Source organism: Pistacia vera, unplaced genomic scaffold, assembly GCF_008641045.1.
Source record: "Pistacia vera cultivar Batoury unplaced genomic scaffold, PisVer_v2 Contig333, whole genome shotgun sequence".
In the NCBI taxonomy this organism is placed as follows: Eukaryota; Viridiplantae; Streptophyta; class Magnoliopsida; order Sapindales; family Anacardiaceae; genus Pistacia; species Pistacia vera.
In genome coordinates this window covers 136,546-155,975 of record NW_022196150.1, presented here as the reverse complement: position 1 = coordinate 155,975, position 19,430 = coordinate 136,546, and the positions used below count along the sequence as shown (strand labels likewise).

General features: G+C 37.6%; 1 pseudogene; it reads left to right on the top strand.

Moving 5' to 3' along the window:
* The first annotated feature begins 1,162 nt into the window (after positions 1-1,162).
* LOC116137740 lies at positions 1,163-18,507 on the top strand (annotated as a pseudogene).
* Positions 18,508-19,430: the final 923 nt, after the last annotated feature.

The following is a 19,430-nucleotide window of genomic DNA, read 5'->3' as shown; positions in this document are numbered from 1 at the left end:
GTAATAGTCATTGGAGCTCTTACTTGACTATTAGGTCCAGAGTCTTGGGAGATTAGTTAAGGTGTGCGTAAGCTAATTTGAGTACACCTGGTCATGAACAAAAAAAAAAAAAAAATCTTTGGCATCTTCAAATATGCTATATTCTTGTCCAAAATTTGTATGATGAACTTAGTTCAAACAGCTTTTCTTTTGAATCACAAATCATAACTAAATCTTGTCGAGGGTGAATAATTTTACTCATATATTTGAACTATAAATAATAATATAGATATTTCACAATCAAGAATTTTATCTTATACCCAGATAACATATTCTAATTAAGGGTGTTAAAAAATTGTTAACCGCTTTTTTTAATCGAACTGGTTTTCCGGTTCGGGAAAATTTCCAAACCGAAATCGAACTGGTTTGGAAGGAAAATCGGTTCCCCCCCCTCCCTTTTTTATATAACTTATTTTTTTTAATTTTTTCCTAAATTAAATTGTAAATATAAACAATATATATCCAAATAAGAATTAAACATTCATACATATCCATTGACCACAACTAATAATACATAAAAAATTGATACAAATAAAAGTCTAAAATGAAATAATTTTTTTATTTAATATATATATAAAACTGGTTCAAAAACCGGTTTCGGTTAACCCTTTTTTATTTTTTCCTGAACCGAAAATCCAGTTTTTTGAATTTTTTGAACTGTAACCGAACCGGTTTTTCGGTTTTGTTTTTGCATTTTTTTTAACACCCTTAATTCTAATAAAATCTCACTTACCAACAATATTTTAGTTATGTGGTAATAAAATTACAGAAGTAATAGAACTTATCCTAGTTTGAATTATTTAATGAACACAACTGTTACCTAATTTAATTAGGAATAGGAGATCGTTTAATTAATTAAGCATAAAGACCTCAAATTTCGCAGGTCCAAATCTTGTAACAACACTGTTTCGATATTTTCCAGTACGTAACTACGTATGGTAATAGAGTATTACAGATGGAAACCTGATACTTGTAACTCTATATAACCAGCTTCTATCAATCTACTCTCCATCTATCTTTTAATTATTATTCTCTCCAAATTCCTCCCTATCAACTTTCTTCTCAAAGTAATAGGATGACTTTTTTGATTCTTATCATGTGATGCTGTGATGGTGGGTGCGTAATGGGAGGCCTAGGCCTAGGTTCTCCGAACAAGTTAGAAGAGATACTGAGGTATGTCTTCTATTTCCCATATTAATGTACTGGACTGTGTAATCTCAGTATGTAACTTTAATATTAGCAAAATTTGTTCCATGATTTTATGACTAAAATTCTAAAGCCAATGGTAAACAAATTAAAAAGATTTTTTTTATGCAGTTTTAGTTTGTTCGTTAGTTCTCATATTGTTTGAATCAATGAATTTCTATACACATCACGCAAAATCTGTTGCTTTGTTAGACATTTGGCGATTTCCATAGGTATCATGGTGGGCGAGGTGGCCAGGACCCTATCGAGGTGGTGGGCGATCCACGCGGTTCTTATCACGGAAGGGCTATGGCTATGCTTCCGAGGTCGGGGGTATGGGTATGGCATGTCGAACCGCCCCTCCTAGTTAGTAGCTTCAGGCGTTCCAGTCCCATAATAGGGTTTTAATTGAGATGTGTTAAGTTTGCCCACCAAGATCTGAGATACTTGTGGTAATGGGGCTTGCTATGTTTGTATTTCGTGTTGAGGTTTCCTGGTTTGGGATTGAGCTCATAATAAACAAAATTCCCCAAGACAAAGGGATATATGAACATATTATCTCTCTTATGATTGAATTGAATAATAATAGTTTGTGGATTATTTTAAGACCATTTAGCCCCTGATTGTTCATTCTTTGAATCTTTTTTCTGTTATCCCATTTAGATTAAAAAAAAAAGAATATGTATTTGTTTATTTTATTGGGAGTATTATTCTGAAAATTAATTGAATCAAAAGTTTCTATTAACAATCAAATAAGATTCTTACCTGGAACTACTAATTGAGGAAGGACTCTGTAGATGCAAAAAATCTACCGTCATGAAAATAGGGTGTGATCCCGTGAGGTTGAGGTTACTGACAATTCGTTAGACCTGACACATGAAAGGGCAAGCGTGAAGCTTCCGGAAAACACTGAGGTGGGTTTGTCGTAGGCACTCGACGTCAAGTCAGCAAGACTGAAAGAGATTTAATAAGAATTAAGGAGGAAAAAGAATTACCAGGAGTCTTGTCGGAGGTAGGACTACGGCGGAGGCGTCGGTTCTTGGGAGCAAGAAATTATGAGCAAATAGATGGTTTTGAGTGGTGTAGATTGACTGTGAGAGATTGCTGCTTAATGAGAGGGCAAGCCTCTGTTTTTATAGTGAACCTAAGGGGTGGGATCCTAGTAGGACATTGCGTCCTCTTTTGGGAGATAATCCCTATCGCTATAGAGAATGATTCTTAACTTAAGATTAAGTTTAATAGTTTTAATAAGAGTTGGAATCTTAGTAGGACACTAAGTCATATTTTGGGAGATAATCCTATCATGAAAGAGATATGATTTTCTTGACTTATCAGATTAAGTTTAATGTTTAAATAAGAGTTGGAACTTAGTAGGACACTAAGTCCTATTTTGGGAGATAATCCCTATCATGAAAGAGTATGATTTCTTGACTTATCAGATTAAGTTTAAGTTTAAATAAGAGTTGGAATTTAGTAGGACACAAGTCCATATTTGGGAGATAATCCTATCATGAAAGAGATATGATTCTTGACCTTATCAGATCAGTTTAATAGTTTGAGTGAGATTTGAAATCTTGTAGAAAAGGAAATAGAATGAGATTCTGATTTCTATTTATACTCTGTTGCAGGCTAATGGGCTGAAACCCAGTTTAGCTTAACTTATAGGATAGCCCAACTCATAGAGTGGATAGGTCGTAAGGGGTTTTAAGCGTGGGCCCAATCGGGATTGGGTTGAGGCCTTGGGTTGTGACATGTTTATTTCGTTATGCGCGGTCAAGCCCAAGATGATTTTTGGCCCTAACAGTTAGCCACCCACTCTCTAAGTTAAAGAGTTTTAGCTTAGAGAGTAGATTAAATCGATGAGTGCAGACTGAGCGTTAGTGATAGCAGCTCGTTAGGTCGGATGGATCGTTGTGGATTGGGTCAATGACTTGTCGATTTGAGGTGCAAGAACCCTTCAACTAGTCTGGCTGACTGAATGTGTAGCTTTATGGACCAGGCAGGGCAATCGAAGGTGCAAATCCGTGGATCGAGCAGGGTCGATCCGAAGGTGTAAATCTGTGGATCGAGCAGGGTCAATCCGAAGGTGTAATACGTTGATCGAGTAGGGTCGATCCGAAGGTTAAATGTGGATCGAGCAGGGTCGATCTGAAAGTGTAAATTGTGGATCGGGCAAGGCCGATTGAAGGTGTACGTACGTTTATCAGGCAGGCTGATTTGAAGGTGTCCGTACGTTTATCGGCGTGGCTGATTTGAAGGTGTCCGTACGTTTATGGGTAGGCGATTTGAAGGTGTCCATACGTTTATCGGGCAGGTCGATTTGAAGGTGTCCGTACGTTTATCAGCGTGGCCGATTTGAAGGTGTCCGTATGTTTATCGGGCAGGCCGATTTGAAGGTGTCTGTACGTTTATCGGACAGGTCGATTTGAAGGTGTCCGTACGTTTATTGGCGTGGCCGATTTGAAGGTGTCCGTAGTTTACGGGAGGCCGATTTGAAGTGTGTCCGTACGTTTATCGGCCAGGCCGATTTGAAGGTGTCCGTACGTTTATCGGGTCGGCCGATTTGAAGGTGTCCGTACGTTTATCGAGTCGGCGATTTGAAGGTGTCCGTACATTTATCGGGCAAGCCGATTTGAAGGTGTATGTACGTTTATCGGGCAGGCCGATTTGAAGGTGTCCGTACGTTTACGGGCAGACCGATTTGAAGGTGTCATAGTTTATCGGCCGGCCGATTTGAAGGTGTCCGTACGTTTATCGGGCAGGGCGATTTGAAAGTGTATGTACGTTTATCGGGCAGGCCGATTTGAAGGTGTCCGTTTGTTATCAGGCAGACGATTTGAAGGGTCCTGTTATCGGGCAGACCGATTTAAAGTGTAGCCAAGTAGAGCTTGTATGGAGCTTGCGGTCAAGTCGGTGACGACTTGTAGTTGAAACCTTTTGATGAAGCTGGAGCAGTGACTTGCATGGCATGCATGTTTTAAGCAAAGAGCCAAATTGAGAGTCAATATGCATGATGTGCACGTGTTATGGATTGAAGAAGAGTGAGCTAAATGGAAAAACTAGGCTGCATGTGATTTAGTAATGGGGTGAATAAAGAAATATTTAACCAAATAGAGTGGTAGTTAAAAGGAGATAATGACACATACCTTCCCCTTCAAGTGTTGCCACCCATGCTTTCTGAACCGAGTGGAATATTTGATTTGACTTTGAGGAGGTGATACGAAAGTACATTAGTCTATAGGTGAGTGGGTCTTTAGATGCATCGAATAGTCGTACTCGAGCAAGAGTTGTATGAGGGTGAGTTGGACAGACCCACTTGGCAAGCTCACACAGCAAGAAGAAGAAATAACCCAACCCTGAATGAAGATGTTCCAGAGAGAGGTAGAGTAGTAGTCCCAGCCGGAGGGAGTGACGACTTTTTATAATTGTTACTGGGCGTACTTTTGCACATGGGGTGATTGAGTATGTGCGAATGAGTTATGGACTTGTATAAATAATTTGAGGGATTATATCCTTGTTCTGAGGTAGCTTAGAATCTACTCGGCTGGCCCACTATATCGTGTGGGAAGGCGTGCTGACTGTTGAGTCAAATGAAGTTGATAGGGGAATCACTTTCGATTTTTAATTTCTCCCACTCGGTTGGTGAGCGAGTGGAGAGAGTTCTTGTTGTAGTGTGATCAAAGTCGCATGGAGACAGAACTGAGTGGGAGTGCAGGGCCAATTGAGACGAATATTAACGTGTTGCCCGCTCGGCGGACCGATCTGAGTGAAGCCATTGTGCATTTGCCAAGCGAATTAGATTTCAAAGAATTCCAAATAAAACTCGATCAAAGCATGTGAGCACAAATATGGAATATGGGCTCATTGTGCAGGCGGGAAAAATAATGAGAAAGAATCACCTTTCCAAAATTTCGCCGCATGGCGTTTTTAACAAGGTGCATTAAATGCCATAATGCTTTGACAATGACATTCATTCAAAACCTGTAACTTCTTATTATTTTTTATTATCTCTTTTAAGTTTTACTCTTTCTAGCTGAAGGTGTGGGCGATTTCTCCAGAGATTCCACAATGATTTCTCCTGTTTGTTTTTCTTTATTCTCTTTGTGTTCTTAAAACCCTCTAGGCTACTCTGGATGAATTTGAGGTGATTTTGTCGACTTTTGAAGAAGAAAATTTTGGTTGTCTTAAATAGGGTTTTGAGTTTGCTGAAGATGGCTTTGACATGCTTTTGAGTAGTTTTTTTTTTACGAATGCTGGATAGACAACAGGATGAGCAATTTTTGAAGAACCGTAGTATTTGGAAGTGGTTGGCTTTTGTGGTTTCGAAAGAGGATTTGGAAAGGGAATGGGATTTGGTGATTGAAGGGGAGTCAGTATAGTTGGGCATTTATTCTCGGTTTGACTTGCTTCGAACGAGCTGAGTGTATCTTGGCATTGACGACAAGAAGTCAAAACTAGTCAGTGATATTCTTACCAGCTGCCATGGACTAAGGGAGTTTGATTCAAGGTTTTGGGATTTTAGTAATTTGGCACGAAGGGACGTTAACGTTCTGAACCATTTGTTGTGGTGGAGAATTTCGAGTCTAGTGAAGGAGAGGAAGATGGGTTTTTAAATGCACAAAAACATGCCCATGAGATGTAAGGGTTTTTAGACCACGGAATACCCTCCAAAAAGAAATTAAACACTACGAGAAGTGAGAAATATTCCAACTGATGCATGGAACAAATTAGAATATGGGGGATGTTGTTTGATGCTTCAAGGGATCATATCACATGGTGAATAGATAAAACAAATGGAGAAAAGTAAAGAAAAATTTTCTTATCGTGATATAAAATTTTCTGATTAGCGATGGCAGTCGAAGGGAGTTACATGCCTCCTCTGATGTTGCAAGTTATCGTTAGCAGATGATTATCAGGTCCCCACGGGGGGCGCCAAACTGTAGATGCAAAAAATCTACCGTCATGAAAATAGGGTGTGATCCCGTGAGGTTGAGGTCACTGACAATCCGTTAGACCTACACACATGAAAGGGCAAGCGTGAAGCTTCGGAAAAACACGAGGTGGTGTTTGCCGTAGGCACTCCGACGCTCAAGTCAGCAAGGCTGAAAGAGATTTAATAAGAATTAAGGAGAAAAAGAATTACCAGGAGTCTTTGCGGAGGCTAGGACTACGGCGGAGGCGTCGGGTTTTGGGAGCAAGAACTTAGGAGCAAATAGATGGTTTTGAGTGGTGGAGATGACTGTGAGAGATTGCCTGCTTAATGAGAGGGCACAGCCTCTGTTTTTATAGTGAACCTAAGGGGTTGAAATCCTAGTAGGACATTGAGTCCTCTTTTGGGAGATAATCCCTATCATAAAAGAGATATGATTCTTAACCTTATCAGATTAAGTTTAATAGTTTAATAAGAGTTGGAATCTAGTAGGACACTAAGTCCTATTTTGGGAGATAATCCTATCATGAAAGAGATATGATTTCTTGAACTTATCAGATCAAGTTTAATAGTTTGGTGAGATTTGAAATCTTAGTAGAAGAGGAAATAGAATGAGATTCTGATTTCCTATTTATACTCTGTTGCAGGTAAGGGCTAAAAACCAGTTTAGCTTAACTTATAGGATAGCCCAACTTATAGAGTGGGGAGGTCGCAAGGTGATTTAAGCGTGGGCCCAATCGGGATTGGGTTGAGGCCTTGGGCCGTGACATGTTTATTTGTTATGAGCCCCGTCAAGCCCAAAGACGATTTTTGGCCCTAACAGACTAGAACTCAGAATTTTAAATATACATAAGAGTTCTTACGAATGTAGGGGTGAATATTTTTTTCAATTGCTTGAGCAAAAGGTATTGATAATTGAGGATGCGTTTGTTTCAAAAAAATTTCCCTATCCATCTTTATCCTACCCAAAATACATATTTGTTTTCTTATTCAGAAAATATTATCTATCTTATTCAATTATTTTTAAACTTTAGGTTTGTTAATTTAACTAAATATCCTTAAAAAAAGTTTAGAAATTGACAAAAACACAAGGTTCTGAAAACCGGACCGGACCGGGCGGTCGAACCGGTCCAATGCCACTCGCTTGCATTTCCGGTTTAAAGAAAGCAAATAACCGGGATTTACGGTCAAACCGTTTCAAACCGCGGTTGGACCATTTCACTGTAGCAAACTGACGGTCCAACCGGTATTTAACACATTTCCGATCCACACCCCCCATCGGTTTAACACATGAAATGAGAAAAAAAAATTTAAAAAATAAACTACAGTGCTCAATGGTCAGTTGCTCACAGCCGCACACACAAACTCCACAAAGTCAAAGTGTCAGACTTTAACAAATTTAATTTTCATTTTTCAATTTGCTTTTGCTTTGAGTTTTGAGCTACAGATCAGATACAGAGTCGTCTTGCACTCTTGCGGTCTTGCCCCTTCTCAGTTTTTCATCTTGGATTGCTACTGCTAGTCTGCCATTCGCGATCTCCTCACTCTCAGTCTATCACTTTTTCATCTGGTTTGCAGTAACATTCGCGATCTCCTCCACTCTCCAGTCTATCACTTTTTCTGTTTTTCATCTTGGTTTGATGGTTTTTAAACTTAATTAGGTGGAGAATCTGAATTTTTTTTGCCATTTTTGCGTTTTTGTTATTTCAGTATACTGATATCAGCATGATATCATGCTGGCGTACACGGGCGGACCAATCGGTCCGACTGGTCCGACCGTTCGAATCAAAAACCGGCCGTTTGACCGAGTCAGTTCGATCGGTTTTCAAAACATGCAAAACACCTTCACCTACCCACATTTATCAGATTCCGACCATCAACGTTGGAAGGTGGCGGAATCTGGTATAATGGTACACTACCGGTTGGATTTGGCCTATAGTGCGCTGATCTAGCCTTTTTCGGTCAAATCTTTGGCCGTAGTTAGTCGTCACGATGACCCATATCTTTGGTTGTCATTGACGACCTAATACGGCCAGATTTGGTCGTTAATAGCTAGATCTAGCCGTAATGGCCAGATATAGCGTAGATCTGGCCTTTTCTTGCCAGATCCACAATGGATCTGGCCAAAAAAGGCCATATCGACGCACGACCGGCCAGATCCACCAGTCGTGTGCGATATGAGACTCTAGCCACCTCTAAATTGGGATCTGGCCAAAAAAGGCATATCGACGCATGACCGGTCAGATTCACCAGTGTGTGCCGATATGACGACTCTAGCCACCCTCCCATGGTGGTGACGACTGCCAGTATTTATAGGGGGGTGGTGGTGTTTTTGTTAATTTTCATGTTTATTATACGAGTGTTTAGTAAATTAACAAACCTAGGGAGTGTTTTACTAATTTTCAAACCACCTCGAAATAATCACCAAACTTACTTTTTTTAAAATACTATTTTAAAAGTATCAGAATAATGAACCAAACTTACCCTGAATTGAACACTGAAGAATGATATCACACTTTTCCCAAACAACACATTTTTCCTCCCTTCAATGTTATTTTGCAGAAATTGTGCGTTTGGTTCTTATTATTCCGATATTTTTTAGAATATATTTGAAAAAAGTAAAATTGAGTGGTTATATGAGGGAGGATTTAAAATTACAAAAAAAAACACCCCATAGGTTTGTAATTTACTAAACACTCATGTAATAAACATTACAAATTAACAAAAACACCCCACCCACCATTAAATATGGACTAGAGTCGCTGTATTGATGCCAGACCTACTGGATCTGGTCGATCGTGTGCCAATATGACCTTTTTCGGTCGAAAAAGGCCAGAGCCGCGTTTGGTTGTTAACGACGACCATATCTTTGGCCGTCGTTGACGATTAGCTACGGCCATATATACTTAGCCATAGATCTGGCCTTTTTCGGTCAGTCCACGGTGGATCTGACCGAAAAATGATAGATGACGTACTACTGACTAGATTTAGCGCGTAGTGTGCCATTATAAGATTTTGACCACCACCACCTTTAGACGGTGGTGGCCAGAATCTGGAAAATGTGGGTTGGTGAGAGTGTTTTTGTTAATTTCTAAACTTTTTTTTTGGGTGACTGTGGTGGTCAGAATCTGGAAAATGTGGGTTGATGGGGGTATTTTTGTTAATTTTTAAACTTTTTTTTTGTGTTAGTTAAATTAACAAATTTAGGAAGTTTAAAAATAATGAATAAAATGAAAGTAACAAATGTATATTTTGGATAGGATAGAATATAAGAAGGGAAAAATTGGAAACAACGCACCCAGTCCAATTTATTTTAATGTGAAAAATTAAAAAAAAAGAAATAAAATAAAAATAATGTCAACATGACATGAACAATACGTGCACAGATTAATATTATTCTGATTTTAAACTTGGAAAGATGAAACTTCTTTTCTTTTCTTCACTGCACAAAGATTTCATACTCAGATTCTCACTCTATCTTCATTAATCTGTAATAAAATCCCTAATCCTCTTCGCTAAAAGAGGCATCGATTTCTCCATTCTCTGCCTTTTCTCAAATGGCGGTACTGTGGTTAGGTTTCCGATTTCCTCGTAATCAGAGCACTCGGAGTCATGTCGCAGCTCTCGTTCTCTCCTGGAACGTTCACTACCGAGGAGGCCTAGCTCTCGTTTCTGATAACAAGGATCTCATCTTCAATGTAAGTAGTAGTAGTAGTAGTTGTTGTTTTTTTGGCTGTTTTGTTGTTGAATTTTGTATGTTGTGAATTTATTGTTTGTTGCTTTGTGGTGTATTGTAGGTTCATCCTGTTCTCATGGTTATTAGTCTGTGCTCTTGAATGGAGAAGGTAAATATCGATTCTTTTGCTTTTGAGGATGCAATTAATATGTGCTTCTTAGTTTTAGGTACTGTTGAGAATTTGGTTTGTTCTGATGTGCTTTTTTCACGAAACATTTCCAACATATCTTAGTAATCTCTATGTTGGAAATTTCTTAGCTTTGTAGAAGTACTTTTGCTCTGGTTTTGGTTGGAATTTACATCTGTGTAGGGAATTAGTTGATATTTTATATTTAGTTTATTTCAGCAGATGGAAAATGTTCCTAAATTTCTTACATAGTTTGCTTTGCCTTTAAAAAGGAGGAGAAAAACCGCTCTTTCTAGATTCTGCTCAATAGGTTACATAAATTTGGCCTTCTACCTCATGAGTTATGGTTTCTGGCTGTTGTCATATCATATAACAAGTTTGTATCATAGTATTGTGATTCTGGTCTATGGAGAAAAAGGAGCTTCCTCCTTACCAGTTTGATCACTGAATAATAAGATTGTTGCATTGTCACAAGCATCATGGCCTGTTGATGAAGCTAGGCCATGCCAATGTATTGGCAAGGATTCTATGGGTCCTCAAATGGGCTTCAGGCCCAGCAGCAACCTTTGCTTCAACCACCTCCTGGATTGTCAATGCTGCCTTCGATGCAGCAATCTATGCAATATCCAGCCATGAATGCATCACTCCCTACAGGAGCTTCCAACTTATCAGCTTCTCAGTTGTCAGAACAACGCCCTCCATTGCTGCCACCTTTTAGCACAGGCACCTTGAATTTGCTCTCTCCAATGCTTCCTGCACAATCTTCTGTCACAGTTTCTGACTCATCAATGAATCTGATTCCTGATAAGGCTTCTACTCAGACTCTTCCTACTGCAGCTCCAAGTAATAGCTTGCCTTTGGTACCTCCATTAATTGCTGGCTTAGATAACACTGCAATTGCACCACCACCAGTTTCTGAACCTAAACCAGTCCCTGGTCCCATTATGCCATTTCAAAGCATGTCGGAATCTGCCTCTTCCATTGTGGGGACATCGAGTTCTATCTTGAATGATGGGATAATGCCTTCTTTGGTAACCCCTGACCAGCTTTTGCAGCCTGGACTGCCCACAGTATGTTCATCCCAGTCTTCCCAAACAGCTCAGAAGGATGTTGAGGTAGTGCATCTATCATCATCAGAAACACCGCCACCAGTGGTAACATCAGTAGCAGAATCTCAGGAACCAATATTGCCTCTACCTTCACCACCTGATCGTAAGGTATTCCACTAGCATCTCACCCTTTTTTTTTCTGTTTCCTAATAATATGGAATTAAGTCTTAATGAATTCATTTCTGAAATCAGAAACAAAAAAATATTATTGAATGGGCCCTTATTGTTTCAACATTCTTTCTCCTGTTTCCTTTTCCACTCAGTTGCATAGTCTACGGAGGAGAGTGGGCTGGGTCTTTATTGATGAAATTCTTTTTGGTATTTTTTCCTTCATATGAAATCACTGGTGTCTGATTTGTTTCTGGAAATTGCTACTTGTACTTTGAGAATTTTGGCTGCTGGTTTTGAGATGGGGGGATAGAATTTGGAATAAATAATGAACAATCTGCACAGATTACATTACCATGTCATAATATATGAAATCAAACTTCTCTATTGTAACCACTCATGAAACTATTGCTTTCTTTAATCAACTATTTCAAGTCCCAAGTATATGGTTAGATGATCATTATTGACTCTATATTGGTGATCATCATTGACTATGTCTTGCATTTATTGGCTATCATGTATTAATCAGGCAGCACAAATGAGAAAAATTATGTATAGATAGCAAATTCTCTGTAATTGAGGGAGAGATGGAAGTTTTCCTACAAGCTAGGATTTATTGTCCTATAATTATACATACGAATGTTGGACATGGGTAGACCTGAGTGCCATGTCCTCACTTTTCTGATGCACCAAATTGTTAATAGAACTGCCAAAAAATGTATGTCTGACTGAATTTTGGGAGGCTGTCAAACAATGTAAAATTGTTGTGGATTGACCTAATTTTGTTACATGTTTCATTTACAAGTCATCGCTTATATTTGGAAGTTTCACTTTCTGACGAAGTGACAAGATTGGGCATTAGTTTGTTTCTTTTTTCCTTCCTGACACTTTGATTGTGCGCTTTAGTTTGGCTAGACTGATAGTGGAGTGAAAATGACTTGTATGCTGACTTAGTTTCTATTGTTGTTGCTGTGTTCATTTTCCAATTTAGCCATGCGGAGCTCCGATGTACCATCAACATGGTTATGGTTATAGGGGAGGACGTGGAAGAGGAAGAGGAAATGAGGTATCTGTTGCTTTTGTGTTGCTGTATTTTGTCAGTGATGCTTACATTAGCCAGTTTAATATTCTGCATCTTACATGAGCTGATTTGTTTTCCCATAATGAAAAACATGCATAATAGGAAGTTTACAAAAGTGCCCTGCAGTTGCACTAGCGTCTGGTATGTTGTCTGTAAGACTGTAGCCTTCTACTATTGCTCTATTATACTCAAAACCTAATTTATCAATATAGAATTTAATGAGGATTTACTCTTTCATAAAACAAATCCATCTTTCTCTAACAAATTAGTTCTGTTTTGTTTTATAGGATCTTCATTATTGTCAGTCAATCTGCTTCTTGATTTTGCATTATTTATGCATCTCATAGGTTACAGTGAACTTGGCATTTGACATTTTGAACATCTGGTATTGCAGATTTCACGCTCTGCAACCAGATTCACCGAGGATTTTGATTTTACAGCAATGAATGAGAAATTTAATAAGGATGAAGTATGGGGCCATCTCGGTAAAAGTAACAAAACTCAAGAAGATGAGGATGATTTACCAGATGAAGACAATATCGGATCTTCAAAATACGAGAACAAGGTAATTGCTCTCCTTATTTCTCTTTCTCTTTCACATACACATAATTTTGTCAAACAAAAAAATAAGAGTAGTTTGTTGTTTGGTTAATGGCTGTTTTTCACTCCTGCTTGTTCTGTTATGCAGCCTGGTTATGTTAAGGATGACTTTTTTGATTCCTTATCATGTGATGCTCTTGATGGTGGGTCGCGTAATGGGAGGCCTAGGCCTAGGTTCTCCGAACAAGTTAGAAGAGATACTGAGGTATTGTCTTCTATTTCCCATATTAATGTTACTGGACTTGTGTAATCTCAGTATGTAACTTTAATATTAGCAAATTTTTGTTCCATGATTTTATGACTAAAATTCCCTAAATCCAATGGTAAACAAATTAAAAAGATTTTTTTTATGCAGTTTCTAGTTTGTTCGTTAGTTCTCATATTGTTTGAATCACTGAATTTCTAATACACATCACGCAAAATCTGTTGCTTTTTGTTAGACATTTGGCGATTTCCATAGGTATCATGGTGGGCGAGGTGGCCATGGACCCTATCGAGGTGGTGGGCGATCACGCGGTTCTTATCACGGAAGGGGCTATGGCTATGCTTCCCGAGGTCGGGGGTATGGGTATGGCATGTCGAACCGCCCCTCCTAGTTAGTTAGCTCTCAGGCGTTTCCAGTCCAATAATAGGGTTTTAATTTGAGATGTGTTAAGTTTGCCCACCAAGATCTGAGATACTTGTGGTAATGGGGCTTGCTATGTTTGTATTTCGTGTTGAGGTTTCCTGGTTTTGGGATTGAGCTCATAATAAACAAAATTCCCCCAAGACAAAGGGATATATGAACATATTATCAATCTTATGATTGAATTGAATAAATATGTTTGTGGATTATTTTAAGACCATTTAGCCCCTGATTGTTTTATTCTTTTGAATCTTTTTTCTGTTATCCTATTTAGATTTAAAAAAAAAAGAATATGTATTTGTTTATTTTATTGGGGTTATTATTTTGAAAATTAATCTGAATCAAATAAGATTTTTTCTATTAACAATCAAATAAGATTTTTACCTGGTTTTTCTATTAACAATCAAATAAGATTCTTACCTGGAACTACCAATTGAGGAAGGCTCTCGAACTCAGAATCCTTTAAATAATACACTTAAGAGTTCTTATCGAACGTAGGGTTGAATGTTTTTTCCAATTGCTTGAGCAAAATGTATTGATAATTGAGGATGCGTTTGTTTCAAAAAAATTTCCCTATCCTATCCTTATCCTACTCAAAATACATATTTGTTTTCTTATTCAGAAAATATTATTTTATCTTATTCAATTATTTTTAAACCTTTTAAGTTTGTTAATTTAACTAAATATCTCTAAAAAATGTTTAGAAATTGACAAAAACATTTTCACCTACCCACATTTACCAGACTCCAACCACCACCACTGGAAGGTGGCCGGAATCTGGTATAATGGCACACTACCAGTTGGATTTGGCCTATAGTGCGCTGATTTAGCCTTTTTTGGTCAGATCTTTGGCCGTAGTTACTCGTCAACGATGGCCCATATCTTTGGTTGTCATTGACCACCTAATGCGGTCAAATTTGGTCGTTAATAGCTAGATCTAGTCGTTAATGGTCAGATATAGCCGTAGATTTGGCCTTTTCTGGCCAGATCCACAATGGATCTAGCCAGAAAAGGCCATATCGACGCACGACCGGCCAGATCCACTAGTCGTGCGCCGCTATGGCGACTCTGGCCATCCTTTGACGGTGGTGACCAACTGCCAGTATTTAATGGGTGGGTGATAGTGTTTTTGTTAATTTTCAATGTTTTATTACATGAGTATTTAGTAAATTAACAAACCTAGGGGGTTGTTTTTACTAATTTTCAAATCCTATCTCGAAATAATCACCAAACTTTACTTTTTTCAAAATACTATTCTAAAAGTATCAGAATAATGAACCAAATGCACCCTGAATTAAACATTGAAGAATGATATTCCACACTTTCTCCAAATAGAACAAGTTTTTACCTCCCTTCAATGTTATTTTGCAGAAATCGTGCATTTGGTTCATTATTACTCCGATATTTTTTAGAATAATATTTTAAAAAAAGTAAAATTGGGTGGTTATTATGAGGTAGAATTTAAAAATTAACAAAAACATCCCCTAGGTTTGTTAATTTACTAAACACTCATGTAATAAAACATTAAAAATTAACAAAAACACCCCCACCCACTCATTAAATACTGGGCCAGAGTCGCTGTATTGACGCACGACCTACTGGATTTGGTCGGTCGTGTGCCGATATGACCTTTTCCTGCCGAAAAAGGCCAGATCTACGGCTAGATCTGGCCATTGACTGCTAAATCTGGCCGCGTTTGGTTGTTAACGACGACCATATCTTTGGCCGTCGTTGACGACTAGCTACGGTCAAAGATTTAACCGTCAACGACCAGATACTTAGCCATAGATCTGGCCTTTTCCGATCAGATCCACTGTGGATCTGGCCGAAAAAGGATAGATCTATGCACTATAGACTAGATTTAGCTGGTAGTGTGCCATTATACCAAATTTTGGCCACCACCATCTTTAGGCAGTGGTGGCCAGAATCTGGCAAATGTGGGTTGGTAGGAGTGTTTTTGTTAATTTCTAAATTTTTTTTTGGGTGGCTGTAGTGGTCAGAATCTGGTAAATGTGGGTTGATGGTAGGGGTGTTCGGTTTCGGGTATCCTACACTTTTTGAAGGAATCAGAACCGACAATTCCTTGAAATTTGGAACCAGAACCAGAACCTGTAACAACGGTTCCGGTTTCGGTTCCGATTCTGGGTACCCTATAAAATTACAATGACCCCCCAAAAGTTTTTAAAATGGTAAAAAAACCCTTAAAAACTTACAAATACCCCGCTACCTAGCACTTGTTAACAAAAATAAAATTACAAATTATAAATTATAAATTCAAAATGACAAACTCCATTACTTTGTAAAGGTAGATTCTCAAAAGTCAAACCAACTTACTTTAAATGTTATGAAATATAAATATAAATGTATTCACATTACTTTTTCTACAAAAGTTTTTATTAACCCCCCTAATATTTAATTTTATTTTATATTAGTCTCGGTTCCTGGTTCCTAGTTCCGGTTCGAACTATAGGAACCAGAACGGAACCGTATAATAACGGTTCTAAAAATTTGGAACCGGAACTACCCATTGACGATTGGTTTTGGGTAGGAACCGGAACCAAACCCAGGATACCCGTCGGTTCTGGTTCTAACCGGTTTTTTTGAACAACCACAATTGATGGGGGTGTTTTGTTAATTTTTAAACATTTTTTTCGTGTTTAGTTAAATTAACAAACTTAGGGGATTAAAAATAATTAAATAAAATAGAATAGTAACAAATGTATATTTTGGATATGATAGGAATATAATAGGGGGAAAATTGGGAAACGGTCCAATTTATTTTAATGTGAAAAATTAAAAAAGAAAAAAAAGAAAAAAGAAAAATAATGTCAACATGACAATGAACAATACGTGCACACAGATTAATATATTCTGATTTAAAACTGGAAAGATGAAACTTTTTCTTTCTTCTGCACAAATATTTCATACTCAGATTCTCACTCTATCTTTCCATTAATCAGTAATAAAATCCCTAATCCTCTTCGCTAAAAGACGCATCGATTTCTCCATTTCTCTGCCTTTTCTCAAATGGCGGTACCTGTGGTTAGGTTTCCGATCTTCCTCGTAATCAGAGCACTCGGAGTCATTGTCGCAGCTCTCGTTCTCCCTGGAACGTTCACTACCGAGGAGGCCTAGCTCTCGTTTGATAACAAAGGATCTCATCTTCAAGTAAGTAGTAGTATGTAGTAGTAGTAGTAGTAGTAGTGTGTTGTTTTTTTGGCTGTTTTGTTGTTGAATTTTGTAATTTGTGAATTTAGTGTTTGTTGCTTGTGGTGTATTGTAGGTTCATCCTGTTCTCATGGTTATTAGTCTTGTGCTCTTGAATGGAGAAGGTAAATATCGATTCTTTTGCTTTTGAGAGATGCAATTAATGTGCTTCTTAGTTTTTAGGTACTGTTGAGAATTTGGTTTTGTTCTGATGTGCTTTTTTCACTGAAACATTTCCAACACTATCTTTAGTAATCTCTATGTTGGAAATTTCTTAGCTTTGTAGAAGTACTTTTGCTCTGGTTCTGGTTGGAATTTACATCTGTGCTAGGGAATTAGTTGATATTTTATATTTAGTTTATTTCAGCAGACGGAAAATGTTCCTAAATTTCTTAATAGTTTGCTTACCTTTCAAATAGGAGAGAAACCAGCTCTTTCTAGATTCTGCTCAATATGTTACATAAATTTGGCCTTTCTACCTCTTATGTGTTTCTGGCTGTGTCATATCATATAACAAGTTTGTATCATAGTATTGTGATTCTGGTGTATGGAGAAAAAGGAGCTTCCTTCTTACCAGTTTGATCACTGAAATAATAAGATTGTTGCATTGTCACAAGCATCATGGCTGTTGATGCAGCATTACTGGATCTGTGTCCTTGATTGGGTCTACTTGAAATGGAGATATATTGTCCATCTAAGGCTTGTTATGGAGTTGTATGATTCTCTATCAACTCATCTCTTACATGCAATTCTATCATAGGCATTCTCTATCTGACATTTTGATTTACTCTTGCAACTGATATAGCAGAAAAATTGGTGCATATTTAAATGTTTATGACATGAACTAAATAATTATACAATACTCTCCTGGTCGTGTCTTTGGCCTAGGCCTCTGAGCATGAGCTGTGTAGAGTCATGAACTATTATATGTTTCTGGATGTGATCTTTGTGATTGGATGAAGTCCTATTTTCGAACACTGGGGTACAGGAATCTTGGTTGTAAAGTTTGGTATTGATTAATGCAGCCATGCTAGCTTACAAGACAGTTCCAGGGACAAAAAGCTTAAAAAAATTATCATCTTGCCCTACAATTCTTGCCTTCTTTTAGCTTGATTGGTGTTTGGGCTGCTCTGAAATTCCACAATGATAAGGGCATCGACAATTCTACAGCCTACATTCATGGTTGGGCCTAGCTTGCCTTTCTTATTCGGCATCCAGGTCTTTCATTCTTCTGTTTCCTTTTCATAACTTTCATACTATTTTCCTCGAGTATTTATCATTTCTCTTACATTTATATCCATGTAACCTATCACTTTGAATTGTTATGAACAGTGGGGTGCTGGATTGTAACCTTTGGTACCCAGGTGGCTCAAGAAATAGTAGAGCTACTCTGCTGCCATGGCACGTATTCTTGGGAGTTTACATCTACGCCCTAGCTGTCGTACTGCCACGACTGGTATCTTAGAGAAAGCAACATTCTTCAGACCAACCATGTGATAGCTCGTTATTCCACTGAGGCTTTGCTCGTAAACTCTCTGGGTATTTTGATTGTTGTTCTGGGTGGATTTGTTATTCTGCACTTGTTGCTCCTTAAATGGCAAAACAGAAATTCTGAGATCATCAGAATAGGCTCAGCAGTGATAGTTTATTGTACTCAGAAAAGAATTACAGGGTTTTATTATCTCATGATGGTTGTAGAAAATGAAACTTTCTATTTATTAATTTATAGAGGGAACTTTTGTGGGTGGGGAGGGGAATGAAACTCAAAATCCTTTTGAGGGAAAGCTTGTTATTTATCCTGAATTTTCTCTCACCATTTCTTGCATAAATAAAAAAAATCTTAAACTAGTGTAGCCTTGGTGAATGATAATGTGGCATCTTCAACTACCTCTAGGTGGTCGAGTGTTTGATAGGGAACTCTTGGGTGTATTATTTAAGAGGTTTTAAATTCAAGTTTTTTTTCGGTTGTTAATAGTGATAGTCATTGGAGCTCTTATTTGATTTTTAGTTCCAGGATATTGGGAAATTAGTTAAGGTGCACGTAAACTGATTCGGATAACACCGGTCATGAAAAAAAAAAAAAAAAACCTTTGGCATCTTCAAATATGCTATATTCTTGTCCAAAATTGTTATGATGAACTTAGTTCAAACAACTTTTCTTTGAATTACAAATCATAACTAAATCTTGTCAGAGGGTCAATAATTTTACTGATAAATTTGAACTATAAATAATAATATATGTCACGCACTATGATATTCACAACCAAGTATTTATCTTATAACACATATAACAATATTCTAACAGGGGGGTTAAAAAATAGTTAACAGCTTGTCTGAACCGAACTGGTTTTCCAGCTCGAGAAAATTCCCGAACTGAAACCGAACGGTTTAGAGAGAAAACCGGTTTTTCGGTTAATTGGTTTTCCCCCTTTTTTTTTTTTTTTTTTTTAAATTAAGCTTATTTTTTTAATTTTTCTTTAAATTAAATTATAAATATAAACAATATATATTCAAATAAGAATTAAACATTCATACATATCCATTGACCACAACTAACAATACATAAATTGATACAAATAAAAGTCCAAAATGAAATTATTTTTTTATTTAATATATATATATATATATATATAAAACCGGTTCAAAAAATCAGTTTCGATTAACCCTTTTTTATTTTTTCCCG